The sequence below is a fragment of the Pongo pygmaeus genome, chromosome 9, assembly GCF_028885625.2.
Source record: "Pongo pygmaeus isolate AG05252 chromosome 9, NHGRI_mPonPyg2-v2.0_pri, whole genome shotgun sequence".
NCBI lineage: Eukaryota > Metazoa > Chordata > Mammalia > Primates > Hominidae > Pongo > Pongo pygmaeus.
The window spans coordinates 128,942,313-128,960,935 of record NC_072382.2 but is presented as its reverse complement, the minus strand read 5'-3'; the positions used below and the strand labels follow the sequence as shown (position 1 = coordinate 128,960,935).

Sequence of the window (18,623 nt, the reverse complement as noted above, 5' to 3'; positions counted from 1 at the left end):
GCCTCCCAATGTGCTGGGATTATAGGCTTGAGTCACTGCACCCGGCCCACAAATCTTATATGATAAGGTGACCTTATCATAAAGATGGAAACAGAAAAAGAGAGAGAGAGAGAGGAAGGGAGGAAGGGAGGGAGGGAGAAAGGAAGGAAGAGAGGAAGAGAGGAAGGGAGGGAGGGAAGGAAGAAGGGGAGGGAAGGAGGGAGGGATGGAGGGGAGGGAGGGAGGGAGGAAGAAAAAAGAAAACTAAATGAAAGCCCATGATAGCCAATGTTAGGCTTAGTAAGAAAACAACTTTTAACAGATGTAGATTTAGAAATACAGAAAGATCACAGTTTGTCATTTACAGCCTGACTGGGTTTTTTTGGCATTTTTCTACAATGCTTCTCAAATTTGCATGACATTGTCTGCACAAACTGCTGTTTTATACCTTTTCCTGTTTCCATTCCATCATCTATCTTTCTCTCCCATGAAACTTATGAAACAATATAAATCATTCAAAATGCAAACTAACTGGAAATGTGTTGGCTAAAGTAAAACATGAAAAGATTTATCAAGGGGTAGAGATTGTGGGCAGGTTTGCAAAATTCCCTGTTCATAACTAGAGTCCTTGGTCCCAAACCTAAGTCCTTCTCTTCAGGTTTTGTTTCATTTATCTGTAAATGCCATCACTTTCAGAGTTGAAGCTTATTAACTTGGACATTCTCAAATCAACTTTAAAAAAATTTAGAAGGACACCAGGATAATGTTTATTTAGCACCACCCCGTCAACCAAAGAAATTGTTTCCTGCACTAGTGATGTACTACCCAAGCAATACATCAGAGTCACCTGAGGTATTTCTTTTTAAAACTACAGATTCCTGGAAATCACCCCAGACCTACTGAGCTAGGTACAGCCTTAGAATACAGGCTTTGGAAACATTCCCCAGGTGGTTCTTATGCCAGCTGCACAGCATTGGGCTGGGCCAAGTACACATAATAAGAGTGTAAATGAGTTTGTAGTGGCACTGTTTAAACTAAATAATATAGTCTATTTTAAGAATTAGAACTGTTTATTCAAACCACTAATAAATCAATATTTAAGTATTCTTTGAATAAAGAAAGTCAAACTTGTTTTTACCATGACCTACAGTAAGAAATATATTTTACATTACATTCTGGTACACTCACACAATACATAGATGTGTGAAACTGTATATAAGCAAATTGAAAAACTCACAAAATAATGCTTGTATAGTAGATGATGGAGTAAAAATGCAGTAAGTATCAAAAATGATGTTGATATGATCAAATAACAAATAAAACATGAAAAATGTCCCAAATAAAGAACACAAAAAATAGTCTAGTCAAACCCATACATATTGATTTCATGACTCACTAACGAGATGTAGTCTGAGGTTTGAAAAATACTAAGTCACTATCTGGAGAGCTTGGCTTCTTCTTTCCAGGTATCTCAAGCACTTAAAAATAACAAAACTGCATTTTAAAAAATCCAAAATTTAGAAACTCTACCCAAATAATGAAGTGCTGGGGAATTTATGAAACAGCTTCAAGCACTTCGGATAAAAAATACACTAGCTATGATGTTTGACTGTTTGGAGCACCATTATGTTTAGAAGCTCACTTACAATTTTCCTGTGTCCCCACCACTATTTCCCTGCTACTTACTACATTTCCTCCTTCAGTTTGGATTCAGAGTTATCAAGTATTATTTTCTCTGTAAACACCAGAGTCAAACTGACTCTGACCATAAATTGCAGACATAACACTATAATAAACGATTCAGGTTTTCTACTGATGTTCTTTGCCTTTTCTCATGGGTGAGTCATTTCCGTAAAATAGGCAGTACCCCTTCTGATGTCACTCATCTCCTCTAGAACACTACTTAATGTTTAGCCTAACAAACTCCATCCAAACCAACTACCCTCACCTCAAGTCTTTTCTTTTTGCCTCCCATGCAAAGCCTCCCTTGTGCCTTTGTGTGCTGTTAGCTGTGCCCATCTGACCGCTCAGGTTTGATTCTTCATCTGCCCCTTCTGTTGTAAAGTTCATGGGGCCAGAATCAATAACCTCACCTTGACAAATAATACCAGAAATGCTGATAATGATGGTGATATATTGAATTCATGTTGCTCCCTCTTCCAGCACCTTGGGAGGCCCCAAGATGACAAAAATAGAAGACACAAAAATTCTCATTATTTTAGACCAGAGGAAATGGGAGAAGGAATTCTGCATTCTCTAAAATCTGAATTAATGAATTAATGAAACTTTAAAATCTGAACATATATAATAAAGTAGTTCTGTTGGATAAAAATAGTTTCTTTTAAGTATGATTAACAATGAAATTCAGGTTTAAAAATCGTTGTTGAATAGAGCTCCTGAGGGACTTGCTTTCACATAAATAATGCTATATACCTAGCATTTCACTGTTTATTCCAAACCAATTTTAAATGCTTGTTTTTATAAGTAGTAATGGAAATAACTAACTTTTATCAGATCAGACTGTTCCCATTTGAGCCTAACAACAGTTCATTGTAATTATCCCACTTTACAAAGGAGGCAACTGAGATTTCAAGAAGTAATCTGCCCAGAGGTGTACAGCTAATAAATTCTGGGACACAAACTCTAATGTCAGAGGCACTGCTATCCTTAACACCACTTCCTAAAGCCTTATTTATGTTATTAACTTGCTTTGAAACCCCTATAAAAGTAAGCTCAATTTCAAACTCTTATGTAAATCATTGGGAATTTGAAAGGAGATTGGTCAGATTTGGTGAAATGTTACCATAATTGCCTTGGGATATTGGAAATAAAGGAAGAAATTGCTAGGAACAGCTCCATCATTTTAGGCTTTGAGAACAATTCCCCTCTGGACCTTTATTTCCAACTCTTATAAATATTGCTGGACCAATTCTTTGGAGGAGGCCACTTGCTCCCACCTCACTTTGACTCAGAGGAGAGTTATTTGCAAAGTTTCAACCAAAGCGGAAGTGCCCTTTTTGAGTTACAGGCCCAAGAAAAATTAACGCGTTTGGGTTTGCTTGGGCATTTTTTCTTTTGTTTTGTTTTGTTTTTAAAAAGTCAAGACTTTTTTTTCGCTAGCTCCCCCATAAGTCACAAATAGCTTTTCTTTCAAAGTTCAACCTTGTCAGTCTGTTAACCCTCCATGAGGAAAAGCACACGTAATAAGTTTACAAAGGCTTAGCTTTCAAATAAGGAAGTTATTAACTTTTCCATTTCTGTTTGGCCCCTTTCTCAATAGTTCTGGAAGTCTCTTGGACTGAAGAGGCCAAGTGAATCATTTCTTCTGTGACCATTTGCTCATAGCTCTCTACTTTCTCCAGGAGAAACTGTGCCCGGGGTATGAGAAGTCACCACAGACAGCAGAGCAGGACCGGGAAAGGGCAAACCTCAGAAAGGATGCTCTGAGGCTCACTAGACACCTGGGGAGCGGTGGGCTGGACTGGGGGCTCAGGATCTGGTTGGAGACTCTGAGAGGAATGCTACTTATATGGGCTGAAGACATAGTTGAGGCCTCAAATATTCCTTGGGCATATTATCTTTCAGAGTCATCATCCAACAGTTAACTACGGTATTGCAAGAACTAGACTTTCAAGGCAGTTTCAGAAGGGGTATAAAATGAGAATGAGGGCTTAAATTCAGAAGATCTGATTTTGACTCTCAGCTCCACTTTAGAAAGGTCAACATTCCTGAGCAGGTGTTTTCTCACCTTTAAGAATCCCCACTTCTCAAGACTTTCATGAAAATAATAGCAGCATTGATTGAGTGTCTGCTATGTGTCCAGCATTGTGTTGCATGTGAGTTTCTTATTTAATCCTCCCATCAATCCTAGTAGGCACCCACTATGATGATCCTCACTTTACAGACGAGGAAGCTGAAGTTTACAGATTAGATAACTAACTTTCAAGAGAACAGAGTTGGTTTTCCAGTTGATACAGTTTAGAAGAGTCCCATTCACTTAGCCATGTAATTCACTGCCTCAAAAAAGGTAATGGGCATGAAAGCATTTTGTAAATTCTAAGGGACTGAACAATAATGCTTACTTGTATTGTCTTATGAATATGTGACATCCCGAGTGTAATTCCCAGCTCTTACAGTGACCTCAAAACAAACCCAGTAGAGAAGGGGGAACTATTAAACCACCGACTGGTGCAGTTGTTCTCACTTTAGCATGCCTCCAAATCACCTGGAGAAATTGCGGAAACACAAACTACTGAACCCCAAGCCCAAAGTTTATGATGCCGTCAGTCTGGGGTGGGGCCCCCAAATCTGCATTTCTAACACTTTCTCAGATGAAGTCAATGTTGCTGGCCTGGACCACATTTTGAGAACCACTGGAATAGTGGTGCAAAGCTTCTGAGGGAACTCAGAAGTCAGGCCTGCCCCTTGCTGACTTAATGAGTTTGCTTGCATCTTAATTTTTCTCACCTCCAAAATGTAAATACTATCATTGAGACAGCCAGGTGGGAAGAGCTCCCTCGCAAAACTCCAACCGGCCCGTGCACTGGGGTGCGTACCAGGATGGAGCCACAGAAGTCCGCACCATTTGCAGTGGGGAAGGAGCCTGGACCCTCCTCTTCCTGGGTGGTACCTGGAATTCAATTGGCTAGGTGGGAAGACCACGGGAAGGGAGCACAGTCTCTCGCTCGCTAAGAGTCTCTGTTTCCGTTTTTTTCCTTTTTGCCCAATAAATTCCATTTTTCTTACTCTTCAAATTGTCTGTGAGCCTTAATTTTCGTGGCCGTGTGACAAGGACCCCGCCTTTAGTTGAACTAAGGAAAAGTCCCACAACATTAATATCTACCTTGCAGACTTTCCATGAAGATGAATAGTATGATACATGCCAAGTCCGTAGACTCTCATCTGGAACATGGGGAGCACCGCTGTGGCTGTTTGCATCCTGCTCTCGGCAGGCCCAGCTTTGTTTTCTTAGCAGTTTTCATGCCAGATCGTGCAAGAGTTAAATAGACCATCTTAATTTTGTGTCTTTTAAAACCTGTACTTTCATTTTTCATTGAAAAGGCGATGAAGTAACACTAACATGTTCTATCAGTCAGGGTCCCAACAGAAAACAGATGGTATACTCAAAATAGGAACATTCTAGGAGGGTTTATAACAAAGGGACTGTTTACACTGTGTGGGTGTTGGGGGAACCACAAGGGACAGTCCAGTAAGCTGGGACTTAATTGCAGTTAAGCTGATAGCACCCCTAGGCCACACGGAACAAAGAAGGGAAGAAGCCGTTATTAAGCCTGGTGAGAAAGAATTCTTTAGAGTTGGCTGCCTTTAAAGAAGCAGTGATCTTTAATCAGGGGACACAACCAGCTCCAGGGTACTTGCCAGGAAGAGAGCCCAGGGTATTAACTCCCTGACCTCACTCTTCTTCCTCCTTCCATCACCGGCCAGAGCTCCCTATTGACTGACTGCTCAAGTCAGAGACCATGGGAATGAGGGATGAATCCAGTATGGGTGTATTTACTTTCATTGTATTGATTGATTCTGACACCAGCCCTATACTACAGATGAGGAAAGAGTCAGTCTAAGTTTAAGTAACTTGCCTCATGCCATACTGTTTGGGAATGGGTAGGTAGTCAAACCCAGGTAGTCTTATTCCAGAGCCTGTCCACTGAGTGAGCTCAAGAGAGGGAGCCCCAGGAGAAAAAGAAAAGAAAGTGAGATGTGTATATTGGATTAATATAAAAATATTATCCACTGCATATGGTGGACATTACACAGTTGTGTGATCTAGGGCCTCAGTGACCTCATCTGTCTTGTTAAGTTTAAAAACAAAAATAAAAGTGAACAACGCTGTCTCATTGCTACCATTGCAAGTAGGTAAAACATGCATATGGTAACTGATAATACTGGCTATAATAGGACATTAGGATGATGAATGATATTCTTTGGATTTTCTCAATTTTCTGAAGTTCCAAAATATGGCCAGATTGAACTTACATCTTTTTAGCATAAAAGCAATCAAATAAAATTTTTAAAAATAAAGTAAAATGGAAGGTGAACCAGGCAATCTCCAAGTTTTGATGAATGTTTTATGAGCCTACAATCTTGATGTCAATCTCCCTATCTCCCATCTTTTAATATTAAATTAATCCTACAAATATGGATAAAGGTCCACAGAATACATGCCAAGCCTGGGAGACTCACACTTTAAGAAAACTCTGGTGAAGGGAGTGAAACAAGCAAAGTATAGCACAATTGCAGTGATGCCCTCTGGAGTGAGAACAGTTGCTTGTACCCTCCTGTTGCATCTGATCCATCTTCTGTAACATTTCCTTGACCTTTCTGAAGGTCATGGAGATTTAGAAGGAGGCTGGGCAAAACTGAATATGGGCAGATAATCTGCTTTTGAGGCATCCCTGGAGGACATTGCCACTGAAGCATTTGGAAATGAGAGTTGGAATGTCCTATAATGCGTGTCCTGCTTGCTAGATGAGCATAAATGTAAATGGCTTAGAAAGAAAACCCTGAGAGGTCAGAGCATGACATTTCAGAGATGCCCCACAAATAGGCCACAGAGCTCCTACAGGCATGAGGTCATCTTCCACAGGAGTGTACCTGCAGGTGGGTCATGGAAAGCCAGAACCACTGCCTCTGTCCTGAAACAGCAAACTGCTCTGTAAGGACCATGTAAAGTCAAGTCTCTGCATTTCTAATTGTGATACCAGATGTCATAATTACAAATATGAGAAGCTAACATAAGTCTATCAATTCTTAATATAGTTATGGCATCTTTTCCTTACGTTCTAACTTGGACAAGTGACCACCCATGTCTAAAGCAACTTCGCGCTACTCTTAGCAGAGAGATGATTTAATCTGGTAAATTACCCAATTTTCACTCAGCATCTCTTCAGGGCACTAAGTCGATGGCCACTCACTGACCATTTACTTTGTAGCTCTTCTCAAACCATGTTTACAAAAGAATGCTAAATTCACTATGGACAAGGAAAGTGTCTTCTACTTTTTAAAACTTGCAGAGTCCCCGGTGTAGGACTCTATCGTTGGGGCAGACAGGGGGGACTATAATCAGAAGTTACTAAATCTTACACTTCAGTGAACTTCAGTGCCTCTCGCAAGAATCTATTCCTATGCTCCATAACGGATTTCATGTTTGTAATTTTGCATTTTTAAAAAGAGTCCCCCAAACTGTATAAATTTCAGACATCACATCCATTACACACTGGATCTACATGGTGTGTAAATCTAAATATTTCAGACTATTTGGTGGGGGAGGGTTTATATTTCAACTATGTTTAAATAGCAAAAGCCCCGGATATAGGCTCCCTTCATTTATTCAGGCTGATATAACAAAGTAACCTAGAATGGGTGGCTTATAAACAACAGAAATTTAATTCTCACACTTCTGGAGGCTGGAAGGCAAAGATTGAAGGACTGGCAGATTTGGTATCTGGTGAGGTCTCACTTGCTGGTTCACAGCTGGTGCCTTCTCACTGGGTCCTCACATGTAGAACGAGTTCCTTTGAGCCTGTTTTATGAGGGCACTAATCTCATTCATTAGTGCAGAGTTTCCCATATCTTCCCAAAGACCCCACCTCCAAATACCTTTCAACTGAGGGTTAAGTTTCAGCACATGAATATGGGGAAACACAAACATTCAGTGCATTGTGCAGGCTTCCTCTCCAGAGTTTTCCTTTGCCTTCCCCACAACCTCACCAAGTAGTCAAGGAATGGAATGAGAAGAGGAGCTTCAGTTACCTAAACAGTTTAACGCTGAAGGCTGCCTATACCGACAGACTGTCCGTTAGTAATCAGGTGGGAAATATGGTCCAACTGAGCAGAGACAGTGAAGAATGGGAAGAGAGAAGGGATGCCCACCAGGTCCTGAGCTCAGCTCCACGAGTGAGGCTAGCACAACGATGAAGAAAGTGGGCTCTGGGTGTGAAACAGCCTTACTCCTCACCAAGTCTGGGACCCTGTGCCTTGTTACTGAAGTCTCGGTTTCCTTACTGAAAAAATAAGAATGAGAATGCTTACCTCTTGAGGTTTTTACAAAGACAAAATGAGATAATATGTGTAAAATGCGCAATGTGGTATCTGGCACATTATAATTGCTCTGTAAACAATAGCATCTGCAGTTATCACTAAACTAGACAAGACAAAAATAAGATCATCTCAGAGAAATGCAACATACTATGTGATATTTTACTTAGCATCTTATGTTATTACTCCTTTGCCCCCAACCCTTCTCGTGTCTTTTATCAGTACATCATAGTTATTATAACGTCATCACTATCTTATAAATAGAACAATATGCCACAGAATTAAGAAAAGAAATAAAAAATGATTTTACATGTTGACACAAAAAACAAATTATAAAATCAGAATAATAAATTATATTCCTAGGGAGCCCAAATAGTTCATGGTGCCAATAAAACTTATTTCAGCTTATATTTATTGAGCACTTAATACATACAAGGACTTTGCTAAACACTACAGGACAGTCAGAGATAAAAGAGATTCCCCACTTTCAAAGACTGTATAATACACTAGAAAAGATTTCCCAGAATGAGTTCTTTCCATGGAAAACTAGTTAATAGGTGTTACATTAAAAAGGTATATTGTGAACAAATAAATTTTAGAAGCTTCAGATTAAACACAAGTATACAGGTTTTTTCACTATCCAGCTTCTCAGAACCGTTGCCATGCTGATATACCTTGCAAAGCTCTAAGAAGAGAAAAATGACTGCAGCACTTTGCAAATTTGTTTTTTTTTGTTTATTTGTTTGTTTTTGTTTGTTTGAGATGGAGTCTCGCTCTGTCACCAGGCTGGAGTGCAGTGGCACGATCTCTGCTCACTGCAACCTCCACCTCCTGGGTTTAAGTGATTCTCCTGCCTCAGCCTCCCAAGTAGCTGGGATTACAGGCACATGCCGCCACACCCAGTTAATTCTTATATTTTTAGTAGAGATGGGGTTTCACCATGTCGGCCAGGATGGTCTCAATCTCTTGGCCTCGTGATCCGCCCACCTCGGCCTCCCAAAGTGCAGGGATTACAGGCATGAGCCAACATGCCCAGCCTTGTTTAAGTTTTGAACTCTACTAGCATCATATTTCATAGGCCTAGGGTTCCAGGAAAACACTCTGGGAAACACTGGAGTATGTAACTAAAACAAATACACAAATGACTCTAGGACAGATTGAGTGAAGTTCAGTATGTAATAAGAGATGAGTAGAAACAGCAAATATCCTAGTTAGTAAGATTCTGGAAAGGTGTCGAGGAGACATGTTTGAGATGGGACTTAAAGGATGGATCAAATGTTATGTTATTATACCCAGGCATGAGAATTCCATGTAGCAAGGCTAACACAGACCAGGAGAGGCACAAGGCCAAGAGTGTGGAACAGTGGGTTGGCTCCATCCGATTAGCTCATAAAATATTTGCAGTCGATAAGGGGGAAATAAAGTCAGAGAGAGAGAGTGAGCCATGGTGTGTAATAGCATGAAACCCACAGCAGAGTCATTGGAAGTAACCGGGAGAGCTGATGAGAACTTCAGGAAGAAAATTCTGACAAAATGGAAAGACTAGATTGGAGTGGCGAAAGTTAAGAAGTGAAAAAACTGAGCAAAGCTTATCTTAACCTCAGCAAGAAGTCATCTGTCCTGAACCGAAGAGGTGACAGCTAAGAAATGAGGGCCAAAACATTTCAGAGAGAAATATTATAGAGATAAAATCTTAAGTGATTTGACATCTTCTGTATGTTTTATCATATTGGTGACATCTTCATATACTTGTAAGTGGTCAAGTTGTACTTACCAAGTTTAAGAGGTTGAACCCAAAGTATGTTATTCTCTGCCAGCATGGTGTCGACTAAGGGAATCTGATCAAGTTACTCATGGATAGGTATCTAAATTCTTACAATAGAACATTTCACTGGAGGAGCCAGTGACACTGTCTGGTCAGACAGTGACAGACTCCTCTGATCCCCAAAAGGTGATTTCTAGGTAAAACTGATCAGAAGGTAGAGTTGAAATCCAATATGCATTTCTCTTTCTTAACACCTTAGGCTGTTCAGACCTGTGAGGAGCACTGAAACACCAGTCACTTGGAATTCAAGGTTCTGCAACACTGAAACATATTTAAAACTGCTCCCCACACCATACACAAACAGGCCCTTAGAACAACACAAGCTCCAGGTCTCTGCCTCTTTGCAGACTAATTGGACAAGGTACAGCATGTGGTGTGTGAGTGTAATTGTTCAGAGGGGCAGCAGGCTCTCTCAGGTCTCCTGACCTGGACTGCACAACCCAGAGGTTGTCACCCACTGCTGCCTCTGCTGAGCACACATAAACAGAGAGGCCTCACACTTCATCCACCAGATGGAAACCTTGCTGCCCCATACTGTGGGTGGCAGATGTTTTCCTGCTTAATTGTTGAAGATTAAGATTTGCAAACCAAAAAGTAAAAATACTTCCCCCAGGCAATTATGGCCAATCAAATCACAGACTTTGGGAAGAAAGATGATGACTACTACAGCAATTCCTCACTTAACTTTGTCGATAAGTTCTCAGAAACTACAACTTTAGGCAAAACACCATCTAACAAAACCAATTTTACTGTAGGCCAATTGATATAAACAAGAGCAAAGTTCCTACGGCATATTTCTAGTCACAGAAACATCACCAAACTTCTAAATAAAGACCCAAAACACTTCCAATAGTAAACATTGAAATACATGTGATCTATGCATTTCAGAAAGATTAGTACGAACAAGTAAGATTCATATTCACCCACCTTTTGGTGAATCAGTGAGTGTCGGCAGTCATAGCGGTGGTAAGTTAAATCCAGGAATAAATGTTTGCAAAGTGGAAATTGTCAGAGAACCTCCTACAATCATGCAGTTCTAAAACGATCAGAAACATGGTGGGCTCACTGAGCACTTTTATACGGCATCTTTTCATTGTTGAGTATTTGTATTACTATCATCGAATTTATAAATTTTCATTTTATAATCATTGTATTCATTCATTCATTCATTCATTCATTTCCCAACCGGCCTAGTCCAGTCCAAGGCACTAGGCGGGAGCCAGCCCTGGACAGAATGTTCTCCCATGGGGGGGTGCCCACATACACACACACACGCGTGTGCTGAGACCATGTAGACATGCCAATGAGGCTATCAGGCACATCTCTGGGATGTGGGAGGAAGTCGAAGTACCCAGAGAAAACCCTTGCAGACATGGGGAGAATGTGCCAACTCCACATAGGATGGATTCCAACATTACAACAAAATGATGTTGAAAGAAACAACGTTATTCTAGGACCTGCTGTACGTCCTCCCTCTCCTTGTAAGTAAATTGCACTCCCCTTAGTTCATTTGGCCACACGTGGATTTGAGTTTCCTTCAGTGTCCATCTTCTTTCCATGTGTCTATTCCAGGAGCTGTGGTGTCAGTCAGAACAGGGAGACTAGGCACTTCTGTCCTCAGAAAACTCATTTATTCAAAAAAAAATGCATATTGTAGCTGGGTGTGGAGGCTCACGCCTGTAATCCCAGCACTTTAGGAGGCCGAGGCAGGTGGATCACTTGAAGTCAGGATTTCAAGACCATCCTGGCCAACATGGTGAGACTCTGTCTCTACTAAAAATACAAAAATTACCCGGGCATGGCAGGCATGGTGGTGCATGCCTATAGTCCCAGCTACTCGGGAGGCTGAGGCAGGAGAATCGCTTGAACCTGGGAGGCGGAGGTTGCAGTGAGCTACAATCATGCCACTGCACTCCAACCTGGGTGACAGAGCAAGACTCTGTCTCAAACAATAAAAAAGTAAATAAATAAAAAATAATTAAAATATATCGTTTTTATGTCCTAGCACAAAGCACTATGCTAGACGCAATGAGAGATAAAAGTGGAGAAGCAAGTGTTAGAAAGATCCCTTCTAAATGAGAGAAACCAGGGAAGTGATCTTTGAGCTGCGCTTAAAGATTGGGAAGAATTTTAATAGGCAAAGATGAAAAGAGAGGGAGAGAAATAACAGAGGAAAAGAGGAGGCAAACAATTTAAAGTCATATTTGGGGTTCCGTATAGTAAGCCAGATTGAAGTCTTCATGTGAGTAATTATACATAGTTAATGCCTGAATTATGTGAATAGATGGATCTTGGATTATTTGCGTGACTGATAAAACAGCAATAAACCTATTTATATTTTATGGAAAATTTGTACCATTTAAAAAGGCTTCAAAGAATTAACTTGGTTGCAGAACAATGCACAAAATCAAATTAGAATTTAAAACACAATCACATATACACACAAATTGTAATTGTCCTATAAAAGGAAAGAATTGATTTATCAGCAATTGTTCCTAATTAGACAAGTCCACTTCACTGTCTGGCTACCCAGCTGGCAAACATAATAATCTTTACACATCCACACTTTGCAAAAATGAACTACAGTTCATTTTAAATCTCCCAGTTTGTTTTGGAAGCATATACACACACCCTTTTGGATATAATGAGATACATTCTGAATGGTAGATATCAGTTGATTAATGTATGCAGAGATTCAGTTTAATAACTGTTTCACAAAAAAATATTTGACTATTGTTAAATCTTAATAAATGTTTTAAATAATAAATTGGCCTGTATTAATGGCTAGCTATTAGCTCTCCTACTTGTTATTATCTATTAACATAACTCTTTAGATTTAATACGGTATTTATCATTGTTTATTTCCACAGTTGTTGCTTAGAACTAGTAATGCATTTTCCTTCCTCCAGATTCTCAGAGTTCTTTTCTAATATCAACCATGACTTCTCTCTTTTTCTAAACCTCTGATGACCTCCACCCAAACACAGCTGCACAACTGGGCTTCTTCAAGGAATACTTACTCAAATAAAGAATCTGCTTGCAGAATTCTGTCCAGACTGTCTTTCTAGGCCCTGGCTTTGACTTGGTCTCTATTTCAATGATGCTTCAGAACGGGCTGCAACCAGTGACTCCTCAGGTGTGATGGGCACCTGTCAGAGGGTCTTCTTGCATGGACTCACCATAAATGTGAACTCCTCTCCCCAGTCCTGTTTTAATAACCAGGAGATTGAAGGGTGCATCTAATGAGAAAGCGTCTGAGGCATCTGGGCACAGAAGTGGTCAACAGCACACACGTCCCATGGTGCCGGGCTGCAGCCCCCTGATGGCACACCTTTCCCACTTGAACCCTCAGAACAGGTCCTGGCTCCTTTAAGAGCCTCCAGTGAGAATTCAATAATTGTCTCCGTGGAAAGTACGAGTTCCCCCCAGTGCAGCGTGATAAATCATGGATAATAATAGCTCTTTCCAAAATAATCCTTAGGCAGAAGCAAAATCCAACTGAGAAGGTTGTTCAGAGTCAAAACGTGGGACCTAGATCTGCCGTTTATTTAGCTCTATAAATACATTGTGTGTTTCCTTTGTCACCGCTGTTGACATAATGTATTATTATTACTATTCAGCTATTATTCTCTTAATGCCTATATTTTTGTCTCTGTATTTCCTGCTAGGCCTTCATTCAATGGGTTGACCGTCCACTTTTAACCCTCAGTCTTCTACTGACCAGATTTCAGTTCTAAGCCTCTCCACTTTTACCACAAAGAGTCAGTACCATACTTCAGGGAGATTTCTAGAAACAACATCCTAGTGTGAGTGGAAGAGATCCAAGATTCTAAATTTTGCTGATTTTCTCTCCATGGTGGCAGGAATATCTAGAGATAGATTTTTTTTTTTCCCCAGGCATAATCCCCATAATATTTGTTCTGTCATTTTCACCTTGTAAGAACAAATGGAACTTTTTATGTCTATACACAGGGACCCTCAGAATGACCCCCAGCACTTTTCGAAGTGGAACTTGTCATCTTGAATTGCCTGGGACTGGTTATAGTGTGATTCAATTGGCAGAGATATGGAAGTTTTTCCAAAAGAGTAAGTAGACAGTGATTCATTATCCTGTTCACATTCATGATCCTTGGTGGATGCCTTAGCACTCGCTGGAAGACCTGGCAGCCCATCCCGGGCCCCTGCGTCCTCTACATTGCTGCACATAAAATCCCGCCTGTTATCTCAAGTATAGCTACCCATTGCTGAGTAGGTCAAGTCCCAGCATTGAGTACTTAAAGCTTTAAACCTAGGTTTCCAAGACCCCAGGTTATTACCTCACCCACAAGTTCATGCCTTTCTTCTTTTCGATTTATGGAGAAAACCCGAATCATAATTCTATTTTAAAAGATCGTAAGGCAGATTGTTTCGTTTTCCTTCTTTAGAGTGTAATTATTCCTAATTCCACAATTACTTAGCAAAGTGACATTGTAATGATTAAGAGCACTCTCTTTTAGCAAATTTTTCTTATCACCAAACTCTATAAAAATTTAACTTCCTCCAAAAATTATGATGTTGTTGGGTAGTTTTTATTAGACAATTTTGGGACTTGAAAATTCTTTGTGACTAGTTCTCCTATACTCCAGCACATATATAATTATAACTAATTGCTTCTCTGGAAGGAAAGAAATAGTTTTGGGAAAAATAAGAACAGTGGGAAAAGCAGGGAGGGGCCCTTTTCTTTGTTAATTGTACGGGGCTGACTGCATGTCTAGTGTACAGTTAGCATTTCAATCAGCACATCTTTTCAAGTTGTGGCTCTGAACAGCTGGAATGTGCTATGAAACATAGGCTAGGATGAAAGGCCATAGCATTGTATAGCTTCAAAACCAGCAATCAATCAATCACATGTGTGCCTGCGCGCGCACACACACACACTGGGAGGTGGAATTGAAATATCTCAGGGGCTGTCATTATGTTGAATGATATGTGCTTTACAAGCATGTGAGTTGGCAAACCTATGCTCTTGACCTTCTTCAAATGCCAAGTGAGTTCTGAAATCCAAGTCAGAAAAATGTGGAAAAACAAGTAGCCTGATTGATCAGTCAGGTATGTGTCTCCCAGTGACCCCATCACTGATCAGACACACTCACGATTTGGAAAATCAAGCTGCGAGGTTTAGGTGCATCACCCAAATGTGAACCTGTGTTTGAAGATGAGAGATAAGGTTCAGGCCTCAAGACATATGTCCAGAGAGCCCATGGCTGTCAGAGGAGTAGACTTGCTTGGCCATTAGCTTCCTCCCATTACCACAACTGAATCAGCCTCTGTTTTGGGGGCAGTTGTTGCAGGTTAAGAACAGAGCTATCCCTGCTTAGCCAATTATAGTAGAAGGCTTACAGAAAAACACATAGCCCGGCATTTGATGGAGACGAGAGAGATGAATAATTCCTTGTACTTGGGTCTCTTAATTATCTGAGATCCAATGAACTCTGGTTAACCTTCTCTTCATTATTTCTGACCCCTACTTTCTGACTTTGGACACTAGAATTGGGAGCTAAAAACTGAAAGAAGGGCAAGGAGCACATTCTCACACAATTTCCAGGAGAAAGTGCCAGGAAGCTTGTGAAACTTCCATTTTAGCAAGCCTGAGAGGTAGGAATAAGCCTCCCGCCACACATGTGTGCATGTGTGTGTGTGTGTAACTGCACTGAGTTCTTCCTAGACATTAGCTCATGCAGCTAATGTCCCCAGTCCCCAGTGAGGCAGGTAAAAAGCTCTGCCCCAGTGAGGCAGGTAAAAAGCTCTGATGCCTATTTCACATGCATTGAATGTCAACAACGGAAGTGTATCCATGCAAACCTCAGAGAAATTCACAGAATTGAGGGAATCGTTTTCCTTGATACTCTAAGATCTCACTGGCAAATATGGATTAAATCCCAACCATGTGCATCAAATTGTTCTGAGTGAAATTGACATACTGGGAAAATGGGAGATACAGTTTTTTCTTCTTGAGGATCTAACACTCTCAGGTCGGGAAATAAAGCAATATGCATATGTAAGGCAATTAGAGAAGAAAATAGGGCAACACATCTCCATGTGTGAGAGATGGAGTATAGGCAGAAATTGCTGCTGAAATCCCACTGCCACACCTCAGTAGAAGACTGTTGTGGTCTTTTTTTGTTAATGCCACAAATACATTTGATGTGTATGGGCATCTTCAAAGGACTGCTGTCATGACTTCTGTGAGAGCAAGACTTCCGCGGTTTTCTTTTTGAGACTGTGGAACTGCTCTCCACACTTGATCTCTGTTGGAGTCCTCCAGCCCAAATACCACAAGGACAAACATATGTCCTAGAAATGGCTGGTGACCCCGCAGAGATGCAGTTGGCACCCTGAGATGTTCCAGAGTGGGCAGCTGATGGCCTCCAGTTGGGAGGGCGCATTTCTTCCCGTGAACTTGCTTGCCTCGGTTCTTCCATTAATGAGTCCATGGGTCAAACGAGGGGCGAAGGTGAAGTGCGACTCCCTGCTGCCCTCAGCCTCCCGCCTTAGGGTTGCGGAGGGGAGCCCACAGGGCCCAGCTGGGCGGGGAGAGGCGTTCCCCCCTGTCTCTCTGTCAAAAAATAAAATAATAATAATAATAATAAAGTCGATGATGAAAAACCCATTATGGCTTGAGGGTGAAAATAACATTTTCATTCTAAAGTCCATGTGAGGCATCAAGGCATCTTCTGATAGAAAATCATGAACTCACACATCAGGAAGTGCAAAGACTATTTAATCAAAGCCTTAAAGAAGATCAAACCTCATCATAAGATGTTAAATATATATATAATGAAAGCAGATAAGAAGAGTTTTGGGCTGTGTGACCTGAATCTGAAAATCGGAAAAAAGCCTTTTAGGTTCTTCCACTACAAGGGAAATATGTCATTTTTTTTCTCGCTCAGCAATCCAATTTACTCACTGCAGTGGGTACAAGATAGGACTTAAGCAGCATCGCCAGTCGGATAGCCTGGAGAACCAGAGTGCTCTCACATGTCCGTTGTTCTCCACAGTTTGTTATTGACTGTCCCTGTTTTCTTATTTTGATTCATGTTATATATGACTTTTAAATGAGACAGAGACAATGAGGAAATTCCACAACATGTGAATGAGTAGGTGTCATGGAAAGAATAAACAAGGTCTAAGAAGGATATGGGGATCCCTCGTTCTGGCTCCTCAAGTGGCTCCAGGGTTCAGGTCTTTGCTCTTAAGACCAGGCCAGGTTCAGTTTCACAGAAGGTAGCTAGAGGGATGCAGGAGCACATAGAAAGCCTGTAGAGAAATCAGGGGGACAACAACACAATGAGGGCAAGGGCAAGGACTCAGGGTGGACCACGGTTTTAATGCCAGTGATGTTTGCATTTGTTACCATCATTAATATGTTAGCATGATGGTAGGTCATCAATACCATTGCTGGATACTGTGGGTAATGTACAGTGGGGGAATATTAATACCAATAGCTATCATTGAGCATTTACTATGCACCAAGGATGTGCTATACACTTTTGTAGGTTATATATGATTCTCTCAACAACCCCTCAAAATAGGCATTGTTTAAACCCATTTTGCCCGAAGTGTCAGAAAAGTGAAGTAACTTGATTGAAGTCATATGGTTAGAAAGAGCAAGACCTGGAATCCACCTCAGATAAGCATAATTACAGAGGTTTTACTCTTTTTTTTTCTTTTTTCCTTTTTTTTTTTTTTCTTAGATGGAGTCTAGCTCCGTCGCCCAGGCTGGAGTGCAGTGGTGCAATCTCGGCTCACTGCAACTTCCGCCTCCCAGGTTCAAGCAATTCTCCTGACTCAGCCTCCTGAGTAGCTGGGATTACAGGCTCCTGCCACCACACATGACTAATTTTTGTATTTTTAGTAGAGACGGGGGTTTCGCTGTGTTGGCTAAGGTGGTCTTGAATTCCTGACCTCATGATCCGCCAGCCTCAGCCTCCCAAAGTGCTGGGATTACAAGCATGAGCCACTGTGCCCGGCTTAATTTTTTACTTACTAAATAATCCCCACAATTATTTTCAAATACAAGCAAAAACAAAAAAATCTAGAAATAGTCAAAGAAATCTACAAATTGTGCAGAAAAGTAGCTGTGTTTTCCTGTTTACAGTCTACAGGTAATACTTGGTGTGTGCTTACATTCTCAGGCCCCAGTGGCTGCCATCCCTCATACCAAATAACTTTTTATCAAATCCATCCCAGAAAAGCCAATGTGAGTAATGGGCAGGGCTTGGCACATTCTGGCTCCCACGGCACTTCCTCACAGAGAAGAGGAAGGGTCAACTGGCAGCAAGTAGGCTACAAGCTGTGGCTGCAACCCCGTCCCTCCTGGCGTACCTCAAGCTTGTTATTCTTTTGTAATGTCTTTTTCCTGCAACATGTTGCCAGATGACTGTTTTTCTGCTGTTTGCTCTCCAGGCTCCCTTGATGAAGGCAGCCGCTGTTGTTCAATCAGATTTTACCTGTAAAAAAATCATGAGGTAATTTCCTAGGCCTCTCATATCCTGCTAGGAATGGCTCTATGTATGGTTTAATGGACAGGCAAGCACGTACAATCCAATGGGGTATCAGTACATATAAGGAATACATATATATATATATGTATTCCTTATATATGTGTGTGTGTATATATATATACACACACACACATATAACACACATATATATATAAAATACCCATATATAATACGTATTAATAGAATTCATTATTATAGCATAAAAATTTACATTTACATTT

General features: G+C 40.8%; 1 long non-coding RNA gene across 1 annotated transcript; it reads right to left on the bottom strand.

Annotated features, from left to right (window-relative positions):
- Positions 1-16,601: 16,601 nt before the first annotated feature.
- LOC134740344 (uncharacterized) lies at positions 16,602-18,348 on the bottom strand. The gene is made up of 2 exons (XR_010127742.1): positions 18,224-18,348; positions 16,602-17,155 (listed from the first exon to the last, which is right to left on the bottom strand). It is a non-coding gene; the product is annotated as an uncharacterized LOC134740344 (long non-coding RNA).
- Between the last annotated feature and the right edge of the window lie 275 nt (positions 18,349-18,623).